The sequence below is a fragment of the Cupressus sempervirens genome, chromosome 10 (assembly GCF_028749045.1).
Source record: "Cupressus sempervirens isolate cs-2001-9-10 chromosome 10, ASM2874904v1, whole genome shotgun sequence".
NCBI classification, from domain to species: Eukaryota; Viridiplantae; Streptophyta; class Pinopsida; order Cupressales; family Cupressaceae; genus Cupressus; species Cupressus sempervirens.
The window spans coordinates 737079922-737098541 of record NC_143127.1 but is presented as its reverse complement, the minus strand read 5'-3'; positions in this window follow the sequence as shown (position 1 = coordinate 737098541).

Genomic DNA, 18620 nt, shown 5'->3' with positions numbered 1-18620 from the left:
ATGTAAAAGAAAGCTATGCTAAAATGTATGCATATTAAATCTATATGAGAATTAAACTAACAATGAAAATCTTATGAAAATAAGGAGCTCAAATGAATGCAAAATCCAATAGCAATTCGATGCAAATTCTCATTCAACCTCCCCTAAAATGAAGAGATGAGGATCTCTTAAATAGACTTTCCTGGAATCCATCAACGGTTGAGATCGATTTCAATCAACGGTCAGGATTGAAGATGAAGTTTAGTCTTAAAGGAAGATTCCCAAATTAAAGGGAGTTAACTGATTTAATTCCTTTTTGATCAATAATGAACTGGAAATTTTCCTTTTTGAACTGAAGAAGGATTTTGGAGAGATATTTAATTTAATAAAAAGAGATATGCTCTCATAATTACCTTTTCTAATTAATTAAATAATCCTTTAATTAATTAGAGACACTTTTCTTATTTAATTAAATAACTTCATTTAATTAATTAGGAATGGCTTCCCATTTAATTAAATAAATTTGTTTAATTAATTAGGAATGGCTTCCCATTTAATTAAATAAATTTGTTTAATTAATTAGGAATGGCTTCCCATTTAATTAAATAAATTTGTTTAATTAATTAAAAGTAAGTACTCCATTTAATTAAATAATTTTCTTTAATTGCTTAGAAATAACTTTCCCATTTAATTAAATAATTACATTTAATTAATCAAGATAGGTGTATTTATAAAATTAAATAAATTTAATTCCATAGTACATTAGCCTTAAGATATAATTTAATTTAATTAAAGTAGAAATACTTAGTAATTAAATTAAATATTAATCAATAGTTTTAATGTGACTAATATGAGTGAATACTATAGGAATTAAATAATAAGCATGATGAATGCAGATTAGGGTTTTCTGCATCTGACAATTAAGTCAAGTAGTGAGTAGTAGAATAAGAATTTGCCTAATGGAATAGGACTTTAGGATTGATCAGAAATAGACCAGAATTGGTTGAGATGGCAATGAGCCAATTTTGGGGTATTACATTTTGCCCCTCTTTAAATGAATGTGCAAGCAGCACATTCAATTCAAAGATAATCATAAAGCATGATGCGAACATGAGATTGGTTTCGAAGTTGATTACACAGAGACCAATTGATAAGCTTTTAAGGATTATCTCTAGAACAGAGCTTAATCCCAAGGAATCCAAGTAGAGCACTTAGATACCTAAGATCGATAGCATGTAAAAGACTATCTTCAGAATGAAGCGTAATCTTTAAGGATCCAGATAGAATGTCTAGATACCTGAAATTGATAAGCATTTAGAAGATTATCTCCAGAACGGAGTTTAATCTTCAATGATCCAGATAGAACACCTAGATACCTAAAATTGAAAGCATTTAGAAGACTATCTCCAAAACGAAGCTTAACCTTCAAGGATCTAGATAGAACACCTAGATACCTAAGATTAATAAAAGATAACAAGGTCCAGTCATGAGTCATAGAATCATCCCTAGAACAAGGCTTGATCCTCAGGAGTCAGGATTTAGACTGTCCCAATACCTGTCCATCGAACTCTGAGAAGAGTTGTTATAAGGTTGATCAATTGATGAAAAGATAAGATATGGCAAAGATGCCAGATAGAAGGGAACAAGATGCCCCAAGTGATAAGGACATAAGATGGGAACCAGATGCCCCAAGCAATAGGTATTTAATGATGTTTAATCATCCTGCCCCCTTAGGATCCAATTCAAAATCTAACACACCTAAGAGCCTCAAAAATGCATTTTAAAATTTTAGGGACCGACGCAATTGAACGCTTGTACAACCCAAATCTCCCTGCTACAAATGCCAACAAATGATCTCCGACTCGAGTTCTTGGTGGAAGCGTTACATTACCCAGCCTATGACACACCTGATTCCAGGATGATCTGTTCTATTATAGGACAAGAATCATCTTGCTACCATCACATCTATTCCTACCTTCATGATCAAACCATTCCAAAAGGTCTGATCCGAAACAAGAAACGTTACTTAATCCGTAATGCTTCACATTATGTCATTATTGCTGACGATCTATCTAGGAGAGGTCTCGACAGAACACTCCTTAGGTGTTTAGAACCTGACGAGTCCAAACACGCACTAATTGACGTTCACAAAGGAATTTGTGGATCTCATTCCAATGGCCTGACATTAGCTCGCAAACTCCTTCGTGCTGGTTACTACTGGCCTAAAATGGAGCAAGAAGCTGTTAAGTATGCTAGGTCCTGCAAGAAGTGTCAGCTACATGGGAATCTCATTCACACTCCAGCCAGAGAGCTTATTCCCTCTACTACAACATGGCCACTTCAACAATGGGCCTTCGACTTGGTGGGGTAGATTCACCCAACCTCTTCCAATGGACATAAGTTTATTATCACGGCTACAGATTATTTCACGAAATGGGTAGAGGCAGTCCCTCTCACAATTGCTGATGGCAAAACTGTAGCACTTTTTATCACAAACTACATCATCTGTAGATATGGTATACCGTCCTCAATCATTACTGACAATGGAGGACAGTTCAAGAATAAAGACCTCAAGGAACTGTGCAAGAAATTCAAGATCACACAACATTGGTCTTCCATTTATTACCCCCAGGGTAATGGCCAAGCTGAGGCATCCAATAAGGCGATCCTCAAAATTCTTCATCGCACAGTCAGTAAGTCAGGAAGAGACTAGCATCTCCAGATCAATCTAGCCCTGTGGGCATATAGGACAACCATTAGAACTCCAACGGGCATGACTCCTTTTACGTTGGTGTATGGGGCGGATGTTGTGCTTCCAATAGAGGTTGAGATTCCTACCTTGAGAATCTCCATGAAAGGCCTTATCTCTGATGATGACTACATGATAGCTCAGCTTCAAGAGCTTGTGTTACTAGATGAACGGCGACAATTGGCATGTGATCATCTACGAGCATATCAACAAAGAATGGCATGAAGCTACAATCGGAGAATCAGGTCACGTGACTTCCAGCTAGGTGACCTTGTCCTGAGAGAGAACCCTAAGAATCAACAACAATGAATGCAAAAGAGAATATGTATGCGTGAATATGCGGCCTCTGCTAACACACACAGTTCAACACGATCTTTATTTGCGGATTCATCCTGGAATGAACATTGGATTGTTCATCTGAAAATCAGCCAACAAGGCAACTTGTTGCCTTCTATCTAAAGGGAATTGCTTGTTAGATATCCTCAAATTTGAGGTGTTAAGCAACCAGACCCTCTACAGACGAAGGATTTGAAAGAGAATGCGACTAATCTATATGAGAATGCAGATTAATCTAAAATGGAGTATGCACGTTTAATCTAAGAACATGTAAAAGAAAGCTATGCTAAAATGTATGCATATTAAATCTATATGAGAATTAAACTAACAATGAAAATCTTATGAAAATAAGGAGCTCAAATGAATGCACAATCTAGCAACAATTCGATGCAAATTCTCATTCAACCTCCCCTAAAATGAAGAGATGAGGGTATCTTAAATAGACTTTCCTAGAATCCATCAACGGTTGAGATCGATTTCAATCAACGGTCAGGATTGAAGATGAAGTTCAGTCATAAAGGAAGATTCTCAAATTAAAGGGAGTTAACTGATTTAATTTAAGTAGAAAAAGGAGTTAACTGATTTAATTCCTTTTTTTATCAATAGTGAACTGGAAATTTCCCTTTTTGAATTGAAGAAGGATTTTGGAGAGATATTTAATCTAATAAAATGAGATATGCTCTCATAATTACCTTTTCTAATTAATTAAATAATCCTTTAATTAATTAGAGACACTTTTCTTATTTAATTAAATAACTTCATTTAATTAATAAGGAATGGCTTCCCATTTAATTAAATAACTTTGTTTAATTAATTAGAAGTAAGTACTCCATTTAATTAAATAATTTTCTTTAATTGCTTAGAAATACCTTTCCCATTTAATTAAATAATTACATTTAATTAATCAAGATAGGCATATTTATTAAATTTAATTCCATAGTACATTAGCCTTAAGATATAATTTAATTTAATTAAAGTATAAATACTTAGTAATTAAATTAAATATTAATCAATAGGTTTAATGTGACTAATATGAGTAAATACTATAGGAATTAAATAATAAGCATGATGAATGCAGATTAGGGTTTTTTGCATCTGACAATTAAGTCAAGTAGCGAGTAGTAGAATAAGAATTTGCCTAATGGAATAGGACTTTAGGATTGATCAGAAATAGACCAGAATTGGTTGAGATGGCAATGAGCCAATTTTGGGGTATTACAATAGTTACCAAAAAAATCCCCACCATCAAACCAAGGAAGATGTAGAAATCAAAATCAAAGTTGTGCATGTTTTTGACAATGATCTCATGAAAATTTAGCTTTCATTTACTTTCTGCATGCTCCACTTGAATCCTTCAACTCATCCATAAAATTATATTACTTTGCAAGTCTTTGTTCTACAACTTATGGTAGACAATTTCAAGGAATGGAAGACAATACTTTTCTATGTTATAAGTTACACCATTAAGATATCAAAACTTCAAAGAGAAAATTGTCCATATCAGCTAATGGTATAGTAGGTTGCAAATTGGAAATATATTCTAGGATGCAAGACACCAACATAAGATAAAAAGAGGCTTTATCGGGACTATCTAACACGTTCTTGTTAAATTTTTAGATGAAGTAGGTCTTTAAAAGTAATGCTAAGTTTGACTGAGTCAAGTATATTGATCTTACTAGAAAGTGAATGCAACAGCTTAAGGAGTTGTCCAATATCATGCACACATAGATTACAAAACTAGTCAAGTTAGTAGATGACATGGACGGAAGAAAAGGTTGTCGGACATGCAAACCAAGTGGACCAGAGGAGCAAGATGTTCAAATGTTTTCAAACCTCACAATCGTCCTCTATTCCATCTCACACAAAATTAGGCACAGATCAACTCACATAGTTTCAAAGACTACGCTCTCTACAGTTATATTTTCCTCACACCTATAACTCACTCTAACTCACTCTTACATAATACTCTTGAAATTTTGTACATGAAGGCTTCAGACATTGTTCTTGTAGATGCATTCATTTTTTAAATTAGATCATGATTATAATGCATGTTTGGTAATAGTAGAATATTTTCAGAATTGATCGTGTGGATGAATGATCACTCTGAAAAAAGTGAATCCAAAGTGAAGATGCTAATGTAAAAGTTCATTAAAAACTTATTAGGATTGTTGATTTGTGTCAATGAGTTTTACTATGTTACACATTTAAAATGTTGATGTTATTAGCCTATTGAATTTTCTCTTGAAACCATCTTGGTATTTGAGTTTGATAGGTGCCTAATTTCTTGGAGCTCATTTGTTCTTATATTCATATTTTGGCACCATTTCACCAAAGTCTCGGAGGATATGAGCCTCAGACATCTACCAAGGAAAAACTCCATAGAGAGAAGAATCAAACATCACTCCAATTTCCATCAGATATTATTAGTGGAGGAAGGAGACTTCTCATTTTCTTTAGCTTTGGCCAAGGCATTTGGGTCAACTAAGTGTTGGAAATACAATAGGGAAAGTAAAGTCTGAGAGGGGGGCGTGAATTAGTCCTTCAAAACTTTATCCATTAAAACATTCACCACATATCCATCTCACAATTTGCATGTAAACTAAAATACCAAACTAAACATATTCATCCATAACATGAAAGCAAATAACATTCAGCACATATGACACAAGATATTTGGTTACCCATAAACCCTCCAACGAGAAGGTAAAACTGGAGTGGGGATTACACCCACAAATATTCACTACTGTAGTTGTATAGTGTATCTAATGAAGGTTACAATTGTTTGATCATAAACTTGATCTACCTTGTGAAAGGGCTACCCTATTAAAGGCTTACAAAGATTGTTAGGTCTTACCCTATTAAATGATTTCAACACCTTATTAAAAGTGTGATTGGTTAAAGGACTTCAACTTACAATGAAGTAAGCACCCTGTTAAAGGATTTACAAAAGCCTGCTAAGATTACTCAGTTGAGAGATTTTTACTAAATCACCTGTTAGAATGTCTCAACCTTGATCCTTGGGTTAGCACCTCTCTACTAGATATCAGATCACCTCTTTCTTGATGTATACTTGATCATCTATGATCATATGTATCACTTCTATCCTCTCTCTACTTTCCTCTATTCTCTCTAACTAATTCTGCAATTCAATCCTTTGTCACAACTCCTTAGTCACCATGAATGCACTGTCTGCACATGCAAACTTCTCTCTTCACTCATAAACTCTTTAGGGTTTGTCCTCCTTAAGAAGACTTAGGTGACCCAAGGTTAGGTAGGAATCAATGATTGTGATTCACCCATTTTGCTACTTAGAACATCCCTCAATCTGATTGGTTGCATGTATTGCATATGGATTCTTAATGTAGATTCATTCTTATCATCTAGAATCGCAAAACAATCCTTAATTTGGCCCAAAAATGGTTTACATAGGAATTTGTGCCATTACAAACAAGTATGTCCAAAACTGTTTACTCGACACTTGAAGCCTTTGATGCTTGACATCCACTATATCTTCAATGTTGTAACTCGGCCTCTAAATGACTCAGCATCCACTGTTCACTCGACATATACTAGCTTACTTGGCACTAGAGTGACTCGACACTAACTATCTGCTTGACACATACTGGTGCTCGACACATACTATATATCTTGCTCGACATGCATTATATGATAACTTATGCTCGACATACACTACTTACTCGACATGCACTAAATATTATTAAGAAATGACTTAAGTGTATTTTCACTCAAATGTCAAAACTACAATGAGATCAACAATCTCCCCCTTTGATATGAGTGGCAAAAACACTTTGTCGTGCATATATAACCTTAACTTAAGCATCACTTAGATAATCTATAATCTTTACTCGGCTCACATACAAAACTTCAAAAATATCAAAATTTTACAAAACTGATGACTTATCAGGCATACCTCAAAACTTCATAACTCCCCCTAAGTTGATTATTTTGTGTTGTATCTAAATTTGATACTCCTGCTAAGTAAATTTGCTTCAACTATTGGCATACTTTGTTTCTACATGTACTCCCCTATTGTGTATTCTCTCTTTTTCTTCAATATCCCCCTTTTTATCCAATATACCCCTTTTTTTACACTTATGTCATGGGGGTACACGTATATCATGTTTGTTCAAAGATATTTGATGGACCTCCATTATAATCTTGAGTGTTGCATCCCAATTATTGCATGCTACCTCTAGAGATTGAATTTGAACATCTAGCTTAGCAGCAAGGTCTACTAGGCCTTCATGAGTAGAAAGATGGGAATCTTTCTTCATCAGTGTTTCTGCAAAGACTAGTTCCATGTGAAACACCTCCATGTGTGGGGTCAACATGGCTTGAATATTTATCAAGGTAGCCCTAGTATTTGCATCTTGTTCTTGTAATGCAGCTAGTTGACCTTTAGTAGATAACAATCTTTGAAAATGAGTCTGGCTATGACTAGGAGACAACTTAAGAATATTACCTCTTGTTTTTAAATCTCCCTATAACTGGTCAATAGCCCTTTGTGGTTCTTGTGTGAATAAATTCACATCACAAAGCTTTGTTTATAGAGAAATTATATTCTCTAACACCTTCTTTACATATTCCATCTTGGTTACTAAGTCAACCTGTCTTAGTTCAATGGCACTAGAAGTATTTTCATCAACCTTTGTTTAGTGTCTATGTCCAGGTCTACATCATTGATTTTATCAACAATATTCTCTAGTTGCTCAATAATAGGTTTATCCTCATTAGGTTTTGGGAGGTTGAATGCATCAAGAAATATTTCTTTGATGTCATATAGAACTTGTCTTACCTTGTGCTCCCTTTTGAGTAACTCTTGGTTCTTCTTCCTTGCTAGAGCTTCCTGCAATATGCTAATTTCCTCTATGGTGATTGTTGCTAGATCAAACTTTGGAAGTTCAATCACCTCATCTAAGTTGACATCTCCATAAGATGTGCCTTCTCCAACCTAATATGTATCATGACTAGGCCTTGATGATTGCAATGGTGTAGCATCTACACTTGGCCTATGAAGAGTTTGACTAGGAATATGAGATGTAGAGATTGGTAGGGTAACCAATGTTTGAATTTCTATTTGTTCCTCTCGTTTCATAGTCAAAATTGACTCTTCAGTCCTATACTTATCCTTCTTTTTTGTCTCTTCTTCACCTTGTGCATGTGAGTTAGGTGCAGGATTGCCTTCCTAACCTATATGGGCTTGTGTCCCATCATGCTCAATTGTTGATATTGCTTGCACTAAAGCACTTGGCACTAATGTGCCAAAATTTGATGTCACTATGTCCTTTCTTTGATATACCACAATGGGCATTGAAACATGAGTGTCAGTAGTGACACCCTATAGTACTTCTAGACCTCTTATCTCTGTAGATGTGGGGGGTACACTAGATGTGGCAGTGTTCTATTTCTCCCCTGCTGATACTTTGTTAAATACATTTGTCCTTACTAATACAAGATTAATGCATAATTTTGCAACTAAAGTAGAATCCTATAGTATCCTTTTCAAATCATCCTTTGCCAAAGGATTGATGTTATATATTATGTTGTCAGAAACATCCTTTATCTCAATTGTGTCCTATTGACTAGTTTGGTCCACATGAGGGGGACTGGCACTTAGGATATGTACCTCAGGTACATTTTGATCTTGTTGCTGCTCTTCTTTAGTTGTAGCTTCTGCATTTTCTTCCTTCTTTGTGCCTCCATCATGTCCATATTTGACAGATCCATCCTTGGTAATCTCTACCTCTTGCTCATCATTTTCCTCACCTACCTCCTTAGGTGCTTGTTCAATTGCCTTTTTTTTGTTGTCAACTCATAGATAACTTTCCATATTTTTGTGCTTTGTTTGACAACCTCTTCAATGTTATTCTATAAGATGTCAAAGGCTTTGTATTTGGGAGCAAATCACCCCTTTTATTTTTTTATGGCCTTAGTCATGGATGACTTGTCCAAATATGGCATTACTCTGGCTAGAGTAGTCTCCCTTATATTTTGTTCAATTGTTAAATTGTATTGCCACCTTTGTTCAACTCTATCATATAGACCTTTGGGTAAAGAGTTGGCAAGATCAATGAGTGTGTTCTTAAATGTGGCCATCATATTATATATAGACTCTTCCAACTTATTCATTTCTATCTTTCCAAGTTTATCAAATTCAACATGTGTGAACCTAGGTAAATTTGCATTATTCTCGATATTGTCACACAAGTTGTCTAAATCAGAAGACGGACTGTGGCTTACCACTTGGAATTGATTGTTTTCATCTAATTCAATCCTCTCCTCATTTGATTCATTTGAAGCTAAATACTTCCTCATCTTTTTTTTCTCTTTCTAACTCTCCTCTATAGTAGCAATAGTTCTTTTTCCTTTGGGTTTGTCAACTTCATATTTATTCTTCGTAGTTTCCCTTGTGCTAGCCCTAGAAATAGGTACTGTTGGCTTTTGTTGTGTTAGCTTCACAAATTTCCTTGGTTTACATACTACTAGCTCCTTGTCTTTTCTTTTCTTCTTTTCAATTGGCTTAGGTGCTTCATTGTCTTCTTCTCCCTTAGTACCTCCTTCATGTTCTACTTCTTCTTCTTGGTCCTCTCCTTGACCTTGTGTAAGTGTAATAGGAGCTTGAGTTGATTGATCATCCTCATCATCCTCTTCTTCTTCTTCTTCCACTCCTCCTTCACTAAATCTTTCCTTTAACTTCTTCACAATTTTGTTTCTCTTTCTCACCACAAAAGTTGTCTCAAATCTATTGTGATTCTTGATTTGGCTTCCTCATAATTGCTGAATGAGGTTGCACTTTTGTTAATTTCTTCTACTAATATTGTTGTGATGGTTGTTGATGCCTCATCCACATTGATTTCATAAGCCAATGGCATGAGCCATTTAACCCTAGGAGCAACTGCTTGCACATAAGTATGATCAGCATCAACTAGAAAACAAACATCATCATAATATTTCTCTACTAGTGACACTGGTATCCTTAGTCTCTGCTTCGTAGACTTCTTAAAGTATTCAAAATAGCTTGTCATTATTGACTCAAAGTTGTCCCCAATTTTCTCTATGAACTCTCCAATCTGAACTGCAATTAGGGGATCTGAAATTATGTCTATTGTCATTCCTCTTTTGTTCCATACAACCCCTATATTCTTCTCAATTACCTCCTTAGCATCACGTCGTATGGTCTTGGGTCTATCTAGGGTAGGATACCTTGTTACTTGTTGAATAATCCTTTTTGTGATCTTGGTAGGGCCATTTTCCAACCATACAGAGTTATCATGTATTTTTCTTAATACTATCTTAATCCATTCTATTTTGAATACATTAGGAAAATCTAGGGCATAGGTTAACCCTTTTCTCTCTACAATTTTTTTCCTCCTTTAACACTCCATTTATGCACAATTTTCCATATAACTCTCTAATTTCCATGTCTCCAATACTTCCAACCTTACAAGTGTAGCAACATCTTACATCTTATATCATCAAAACCTGTGGTGGTATCATTGATAACGCACCAATAGGATCTCCCTTGTATGTTATCTCAAGAATATCTCAGAAGGATGGTTGATTAATCTCATTGCTTATCAATTGAACATTCAAAACCTCTTTTCCTTCCTTTATAACAACAATAGAAGAACTAGATGCCATATCAAATAATTAGGGTTTGCAATAATTCAGACATCATAACTCAACACGCGATAAATACCTTATGAATATGATGATTGGTGTCGAGTAGTAGCTGAATCTAGTTCTCAAGCTCTTGAATCCTTCACCTCAGTTCACCTTAGGCTCTTCATGCTCTCTTCAATCTTGAATGAATGCAAATGAGTCAAAAATTTACCATATAGCCCTTAAAACTCGGCAATAAATGCTCAATGCTTACATAATTGTAAGCTCAACTATCATAGCAATTTCAACTCACTTAGCTTACACATGATTTCTGCTATGCTTGGCAACCACAACAAGCTTGGGCAGTACTATCACTTTTCATAGCTTGGCATCAATTGAAACTTTTCATGCTCGACAACAACATGAAAACTAAAAAAACTTATAGATTTCAATTCAGGCATATATAATCTTTTCGGAACTTAGATTCTTGGAACTGATGTAAAATATATCATTGCAATATCAATCCCACATACCTTTTGATTGCCTAGTTGTGGGTGATGTGATCACTTGATCCACTGGATGAAGTGATCTCATCTGAACTTGATGTGCTACAATCTTCCTTTTTCTTCCATGTCTTGTTCATTTGCACTTTGACTTTCTCAACATCAACCTTTTCTTTGCCTTTGTTGAATTCATTGCTAGTTCTATTGACCTTGTTAGACGGTTCATGCTTATGTGACCAATCTTCAAACAACTAAAGCATGTAGTTTGACTCAACCATATACTATAATCACTTCCGAAATGTGTTCTAATGCAATTCTTAGCAACATGTCCATACTCTTGACAATAGGGACAACTATACCTTTTATTGTAATCCCAATTCTAGGATTTGTTAGTATGGTTTACCTTTGCTTGCTTGTTTGATGACCAATTAGGCTTGGATCTGCACTCATATGCTCTATGTCCATACTTCTTACAATTATAGCAGTAACCTTCAAGTATTTGTGTGCTTGAAGTCTTGGTCTTGCATTCATGTGCTTGATGTTCCTGCTTGTTGCACTTATGACAGTTACCCATGAATTTCTTCTTAGGGTTCTAATTTGGATTGTTGCTCCTACAAACATTTGTTGTATGACCTAACTTTCCACAACTATGACAAGTGGGTTTGTAGTTCTTACCTTTGTTGCTTCTTTGTTCACCACTTTTAGATGATTCTACTTCCTTAGTACTGGTGTACCCCAATCCAATAGTATCATCATTAGATATAGGATATTTCATCAGTTTCTCAAAGTACTTGATGGCTTCATTAGATTTGTTGAAACTTTAAAAAATTTCTTTTTCTCTTCTAAATCATTCCTCAGTTGTTCATTTTGTAATTTCAGGGTTGTGATCTCAATTTTCTTACCATTCAATTCATGATTAGAAATCATCACTTGACTCATTATTTCCAGTTGCATGTTAGTGATCCTTTGTACCTTAGATGTCTTCTCTTCTAGTTTGTTTGTCAGTATCCTTTTGTCATCTTCAATCATGACTTTGTCTTCCACAACTTTCTTTTTCCACTCAGTCACCTCATGTAGCAATACTAATTGGACTTCTTGTTCTATCTTAAGATTTTTGACCTCTTCAATTAGGGCACCATTCTTTTCCATCAGATCTACAATTGCACATCCAACTCACTCGAGTTTTCATTTGCAAACAATTCAATAGTGTCTTCCTCTTAAAAAAGTGTGTCATTCTCCTCAATAGCTATCTCTTTCTTTCTCTTTAATGAGTGCTTCAACTCATCTCTTGCTTCATTCAACTAATGTAGAGAAAGTTGAATTTCAATCTTCTAGTTATCAATAACCTATCCCAACTTGTATACTTTCATCTTCAAGATCTTTCCTCAAAGTTGTAAAGCTTTCCTTTCTAGAGAAAAAGGCTTTGATACTAGTTGTTGGAAATACAATAGGGAAAGTAAACTTGGGGAGGGAGGGGGGGTGAATTAATCCTTCAAAACTTTACCCATTAAAACATTCATCACACATCCATCTCATAATTTGCATGTAAACTGGAATACCAAACTAAACATGTTCATCCATAGCATGAAAGAAAATAACATTAAACACATATGACACAAGATATTTGATTACCTAGAAACCCTCCAATGAGAAGGTAAAATTGGGGTGGGGATGACACCCACAAATCTTCACTATTTTAGTTGTAAAGTGTATCCAATGAAGGTTACAATTATTTGATCATAAACTATGATCTATCCTATGAAAGGTTTGCCCTATTAAAGGCTTACAAAGATTGTTAGATCTTACCCTGTTAAAGGATTTCAACACCTTGTTAGAAGTGTTCTTGGTTAAAGGACTTCAACTTACAATGAAGTAAGCACCTTGTTAAAGGATTTACAAAAGCCTGCTAAGACTACTTGGTTAAGAGATTTTTACTAAATCACCTATTAAAATGTCTCAGCCTTGATCCTTCAGTTAGCACCTCTTTGCTAGATATTAGATCACCTCTTTCCTGATGTATACTTGATCCTATCTAATTAGATATATCACTTATGTCCTCTCTCTACTTTCCTCTGTTCTCTTTAACTAATTATGCAATTTAATCTTTTGTCAAAACTCCTTAGTCACCATGAATGCACTGTCTGCACATGAAAACTTCTCTCTTTGTTCATAAAATCTTTAGGTTTTGTCCTCTGTAAGAAGAGTTAGGTAACCTAAGGTTAGGTAGGAATCAACGATTGTGATTCACCCATTTTCCTGCTTAGAACATCCCTCAATCCGATTGGTTGCATGTACTTCATAAGGATTCTCAATGTAGATTTGTTCTTATCATTTAGAATTGCAAAACAATCTGTAAGTCAGTCCAAAAATGGTTTACATAGGAGTTTGTGCCATTACAAACAACTATGTCCAAAATTGTACTTGAAGCCTCTGATGCTTGACATCCACTATATCTTCAATGTTGTAACTCAGCCTCTAAATGACTTGACATCCACTGTTCACTCAACATCTAAATCACTCAACATTTACTAGCTTACTTGGCACTGGAGTGACTTGGCACTAACTATCTGCTCGACACATACTATATATCTTACTTGACATGCATTATTTGACAACTTATACTCAACATACATTACTTACTCGGCATGCACTAAATACTATTAAGAAATGACTTAAGTGTGCTTTCACTCATATGTCAAAACCACAATGAGATCAATAAAAGAACATGATTTCCACTTCTCTTGATAGCAGAGGTCTAATAGCTTGCATCCCTCATTTTATTCAACTTGTTTACCCTTTATTTTTACATCTTCAATAATTCATGTTATGGTGTTTATAGTTTTGTGTTGTTAGGATTAACCATAGATAGAAAATAAGAATTACATGCAAATATAACCAATATTAGAAAATAATAAATTCAATAGAAGAGAACACAAGAAACAAAGAGTTAATATGGTTTACCCAATCCTTGGGCTAGGCCCACCAAACAATGCATCCAATATTTTTATTATCCAGTGATTACGACTTAATTACAATCTGTAATCCCTTATAGCTCAATACCACCACAAGAAGCAATTTTTGCATCACACCTTATGATAAAACCCCTAACGCTAAGCCATTTTATACAAGTATTTTTTTCACTTTAGAGATAAACTAGTTACAACATGTCAACCCAAACAATGCCGATATTATATACCCAAAAAAAAATCTTGAGGGTTATGCCTCTGCTACCCAAAAATCCTAGCTCGAGGCCTAGCCTAGCCCCAAACCCCACTGAGGAATTATGGAGAATGTACAATACTTCCCTAATTAGTCATCACAAAGTAACAATCTCCAACTTAGGGACTGAGTAGGCTTCACACTAGACAACAATATCCCACTTGGAGACTGGTCCTGTGGCAATGTCGCTACTCCATGAGGCTCCCACTTGATCAAACCACCCTAGACTTAGTTTTACCTTTATTATTTTTAGTCGAGAAGAATAATTAAAGCTGAAGAGGAGTTCAACTTCTCCCTTGTCACTACCTTTATAAACATGTCAGTTGGATTATCATTTGTATGTATCTTGTCCAACTTTAATTATCCATCATCCAGAACTAGTTGAATGAAATGGTACTGAGTCACCTATGACATAATAAAATCCATCTCCTACATAAAGATCCTCTAGGTATACACTTACACAACCAAAGTTTCAGTACTAAGTGAAACCAAGATCTCCAACCCAAGAAGATACAAACCAAACCAAGAACTAATCTTGCACTCCCACTTCATCACTGTCACAAGCTCCCACTAAACCGTATATCTAAGCTATCCATGACATCATGATGAAAAAATATCCTCTAACCATGAGAATCAACCAATGCATCAAACCATCAAAGAACTCAAAGTGCACATCATGAGCTCCTCAAAAGAAACCAAATAACTATCATCCTCAACCAAGAAGATATATCACCATAACCAAATCAGGAATCCAAACCAATGAACATCAAGGATGTACCTATATATCAAATTATGTCATGCCAAAATCAATGGCACCATGATCACATCAATGGACCAAGCAACTAACTTTCAATGTGTCCAACAAGCGGGAGATTGTTGAGATAATGGGTGTTGCACACATTGCATAATATTGTTATATTGTATTATTTTATTTTATTATTAATGTTGCACCTAGATGGGCGTGCAACATGTAGAAATTCCCATGGGATAAACTTGATGAGTTATATTGTAACATTGTGATAATATTTGATGTAATTATTTAATATTGGGGAAAAGAATTAAATGTGGGGCCAATGGGTTAGGTAGAACATGGTTTATGTAATACCAATTGGTGGTTTTGTGGGACTCTCTACTATATAAGAAGCCGCAAGTGTAGTTTTAGAGATAATACAAAAGGGACAAAAATGCCTTCAACTCTTTATTCATAAAACAACTGATTACATGCAATGTGTCAAGCTATAAGGCCTTCTCGATTACGACCAAATATAAAGAAAGTAATAGCTCTACAAGATCCCTCAAGATCCAACCCAAACCCTAGCTAGTCTAGATCTGTAACAAAATAGCACTCTAGTAGAAACCTCTATGAAGATCTACACTTGTGCTCGCAAGCCACCAAGCAATCTCCTTATTTCCCAAGCTGCAATTACTAACTCTTCTACAGTTTTCTCCTCTCAGCTACTCCATGTTGAATCCATAATGACTCAAGACTCCCTAAACCCCCTTAAGTATACCCAACTAAGCCATAATTCAACCTAGCAAGTTACAAATCAAATAAACCTTTACATTAAATGTGTATTTAAGCCACAACTCATCTTACAACAACATTAAATACAAAATATTAATCCTCATGTTAACCCATGATAACCACATGAAAAATACTTAGGACAAACCCCCAAGTTTACAACATTGATTAAATACACATAGGAGAGATGACCAAGACCACACATAGGTCCTCACACACCCCCAGATCAATCCATGTCATGATCACATATTACATGCATTGAATGCACCAAGTTGGCCAATCTAATCCTGAAGAACTCAATCCCGCAAGACAAACTATGACACCCTTCAACCCATATGAACGATTCTAATATGTCCCTAGGGGTCCTAGGACCCCTAAGGACACATTTCATCATGTAATGGGTCGAAGGGGGTCATAGGTCACCTATGACCCCCTTCGACACATAAGAATGATTCTAATATGTCTCTAGGGGTCTTAGGACCTATAGGGACATATGTCATCATGGAATGTGTTGAAGGGGGTCATAGGTCACCCTATGACCCCCTTCAACCCATAAGAACAATTCTAATATGTCCCTAGGGGTCCTAGGAACATATGTCATGTAATGGATCGAAGGGGATCATAGGTCATCCTATGACCCCCTTCAACCCATAAGAACGATTCTAATATGTCCTTAGGGGTCCTAGGACCCCTAGGGACATATGTCATCATGGAATGTGTCGAAAGGGGTCATAGGGTGACCTATGACCCCCTTCAACACATAAGAATGATTCTAGTATGTCCCTAGGGGTCCTAGGACCCCTAGGGACATATGTCATCATGGAATGGGTCGAAGGGGGTCATAGGTCACCCTATCACCACCTTTGACCCATAAGAGCAATTATAATATGTCCCTAGGGGTCCTACAACCCCTAGGGACATATTAGAATCATTTTTATGGGTCAAAGGGGGTCACAGGTCAAGGGGGTCAAAGGATGACCTCTGACCCCTTTCAACCCATTAGAATGATTCTAATATGACCTGTAACCCCCTTCGACCCATAAGAATGATTATAATATGTCCTTAGGGGTCCTAGAACTCCTAGGGACATATGTCATCATGTAATGAGTCGAAGGGGGTCATAAGTCACCCTATGACCCCCTTCCACACATAAGAACAATTCTAAAATGTCCCTAGGGGTCCTAGGACCCCTAGGGATATATGTCATCATGGAATGTATCAAAGAGGGTCATAAGACACCCTATGACCCCCTTCGACCCATAAGAACAACTATAATAAGTCATTAGGGGTCCTAGGACCCCTGGAGACATACTTTGTCATGTAATGGGTCAAAGGGGGTCATAGGTCACCCTATGACACCCTTCGACCCATATGAATGATTCTAATATGTCCCTAGGGGTCTTAGGACCCCTATGGACATATGTCATCATGTAATGGGTCGAAAGGGGTCATAGGGTGACCTATGACCCCTAGGGACATATGTCGCCATGGAATGGGTCGAGCCCCTTAGACCCATAAGAATGATTCTAATATGTCCCTAGGGGTCCTAGGACCCCTAAGGACATATGTCATCATGTAATGGGTCAAAGGGGGTCATAGGTCATCCTATGACCCCCTTCAACCCGTAAGAATGATTCTAATATGTCCCCTAGTGACATATGTCGTCATGGAATGTGTTCAAGGGGGTCATATGTCACCCTATGACCCCCTTCGACACATAAGAATGATTCTAGTATGTCCCTAAGAGTCCTAGGACCCCTAGGGACATATGTCATCATGGAATGGGTAGAAGGGGGTCATAGGTCACCCTATGATCCCCTTCGGCCCATAAAAATGATTATAATATTTTCCTAGGGGTCCTAGGACCCCTAAGGACATATGTCCTCATGTAATGGGATGAAGGGGGTCATAGGTTACCCTATGACCCCCTTCGACACATATGAACAATTCTAATATGTCCCTAGGGGTCCTAGGACCCCTAGGGACATATGTCATCATGTAATGGGTCGAAGGGAGTCATAGGTCATCCTATGACCCCCTTCGACACATAAGAACGATTCTAGTATGTTCTTAGGGGTCCTAAGATCATTATAGACATATGTCATCATCTAATGGGTCGAAGGGGGTCATATGTCATGCTATGACCCCTTTTGACCCATAACAATGATTATAATATGTCCCTAGGGGTCCTAGGACCCCTAGGGACATATGTCATCATGTAATGGGTCAAAGGGGGTCATAGCTCATATGTCATCATGTAATGGGTTGAAGGGGGTCATAGCTCATCCTATGACCCCCTTCGACCCATAAGAACAATTCTAATATGTCCCTAGGGGTCCTAGGACCCCTAGGGACATATGTCATCATGAAATGGGTTGAAAGGGGTCATAGGTCATCCTGTGACCCCCTTCAACCCATATAAATAATTCTAATATGTCCATAGGGGTCCTAGGACCCCTAGGGACATATGTTGTCATGGAATGGGTTGAAAGGGGTTATAGGTCATCTTATGACCCCCTTTTGACCCATATAAATGACTCTAATATGTCCCTAGGGGTCCTAGCCGTAGGGACATATGTTGTCGTGGAATGAGTCAAAAGGTGTCATAAGTCACCTATGACCCCCTTCGACCCATATAAAATGACTCTAATATGTCCCTAGGAGTCCTACGACGCCTAGGGACATATGT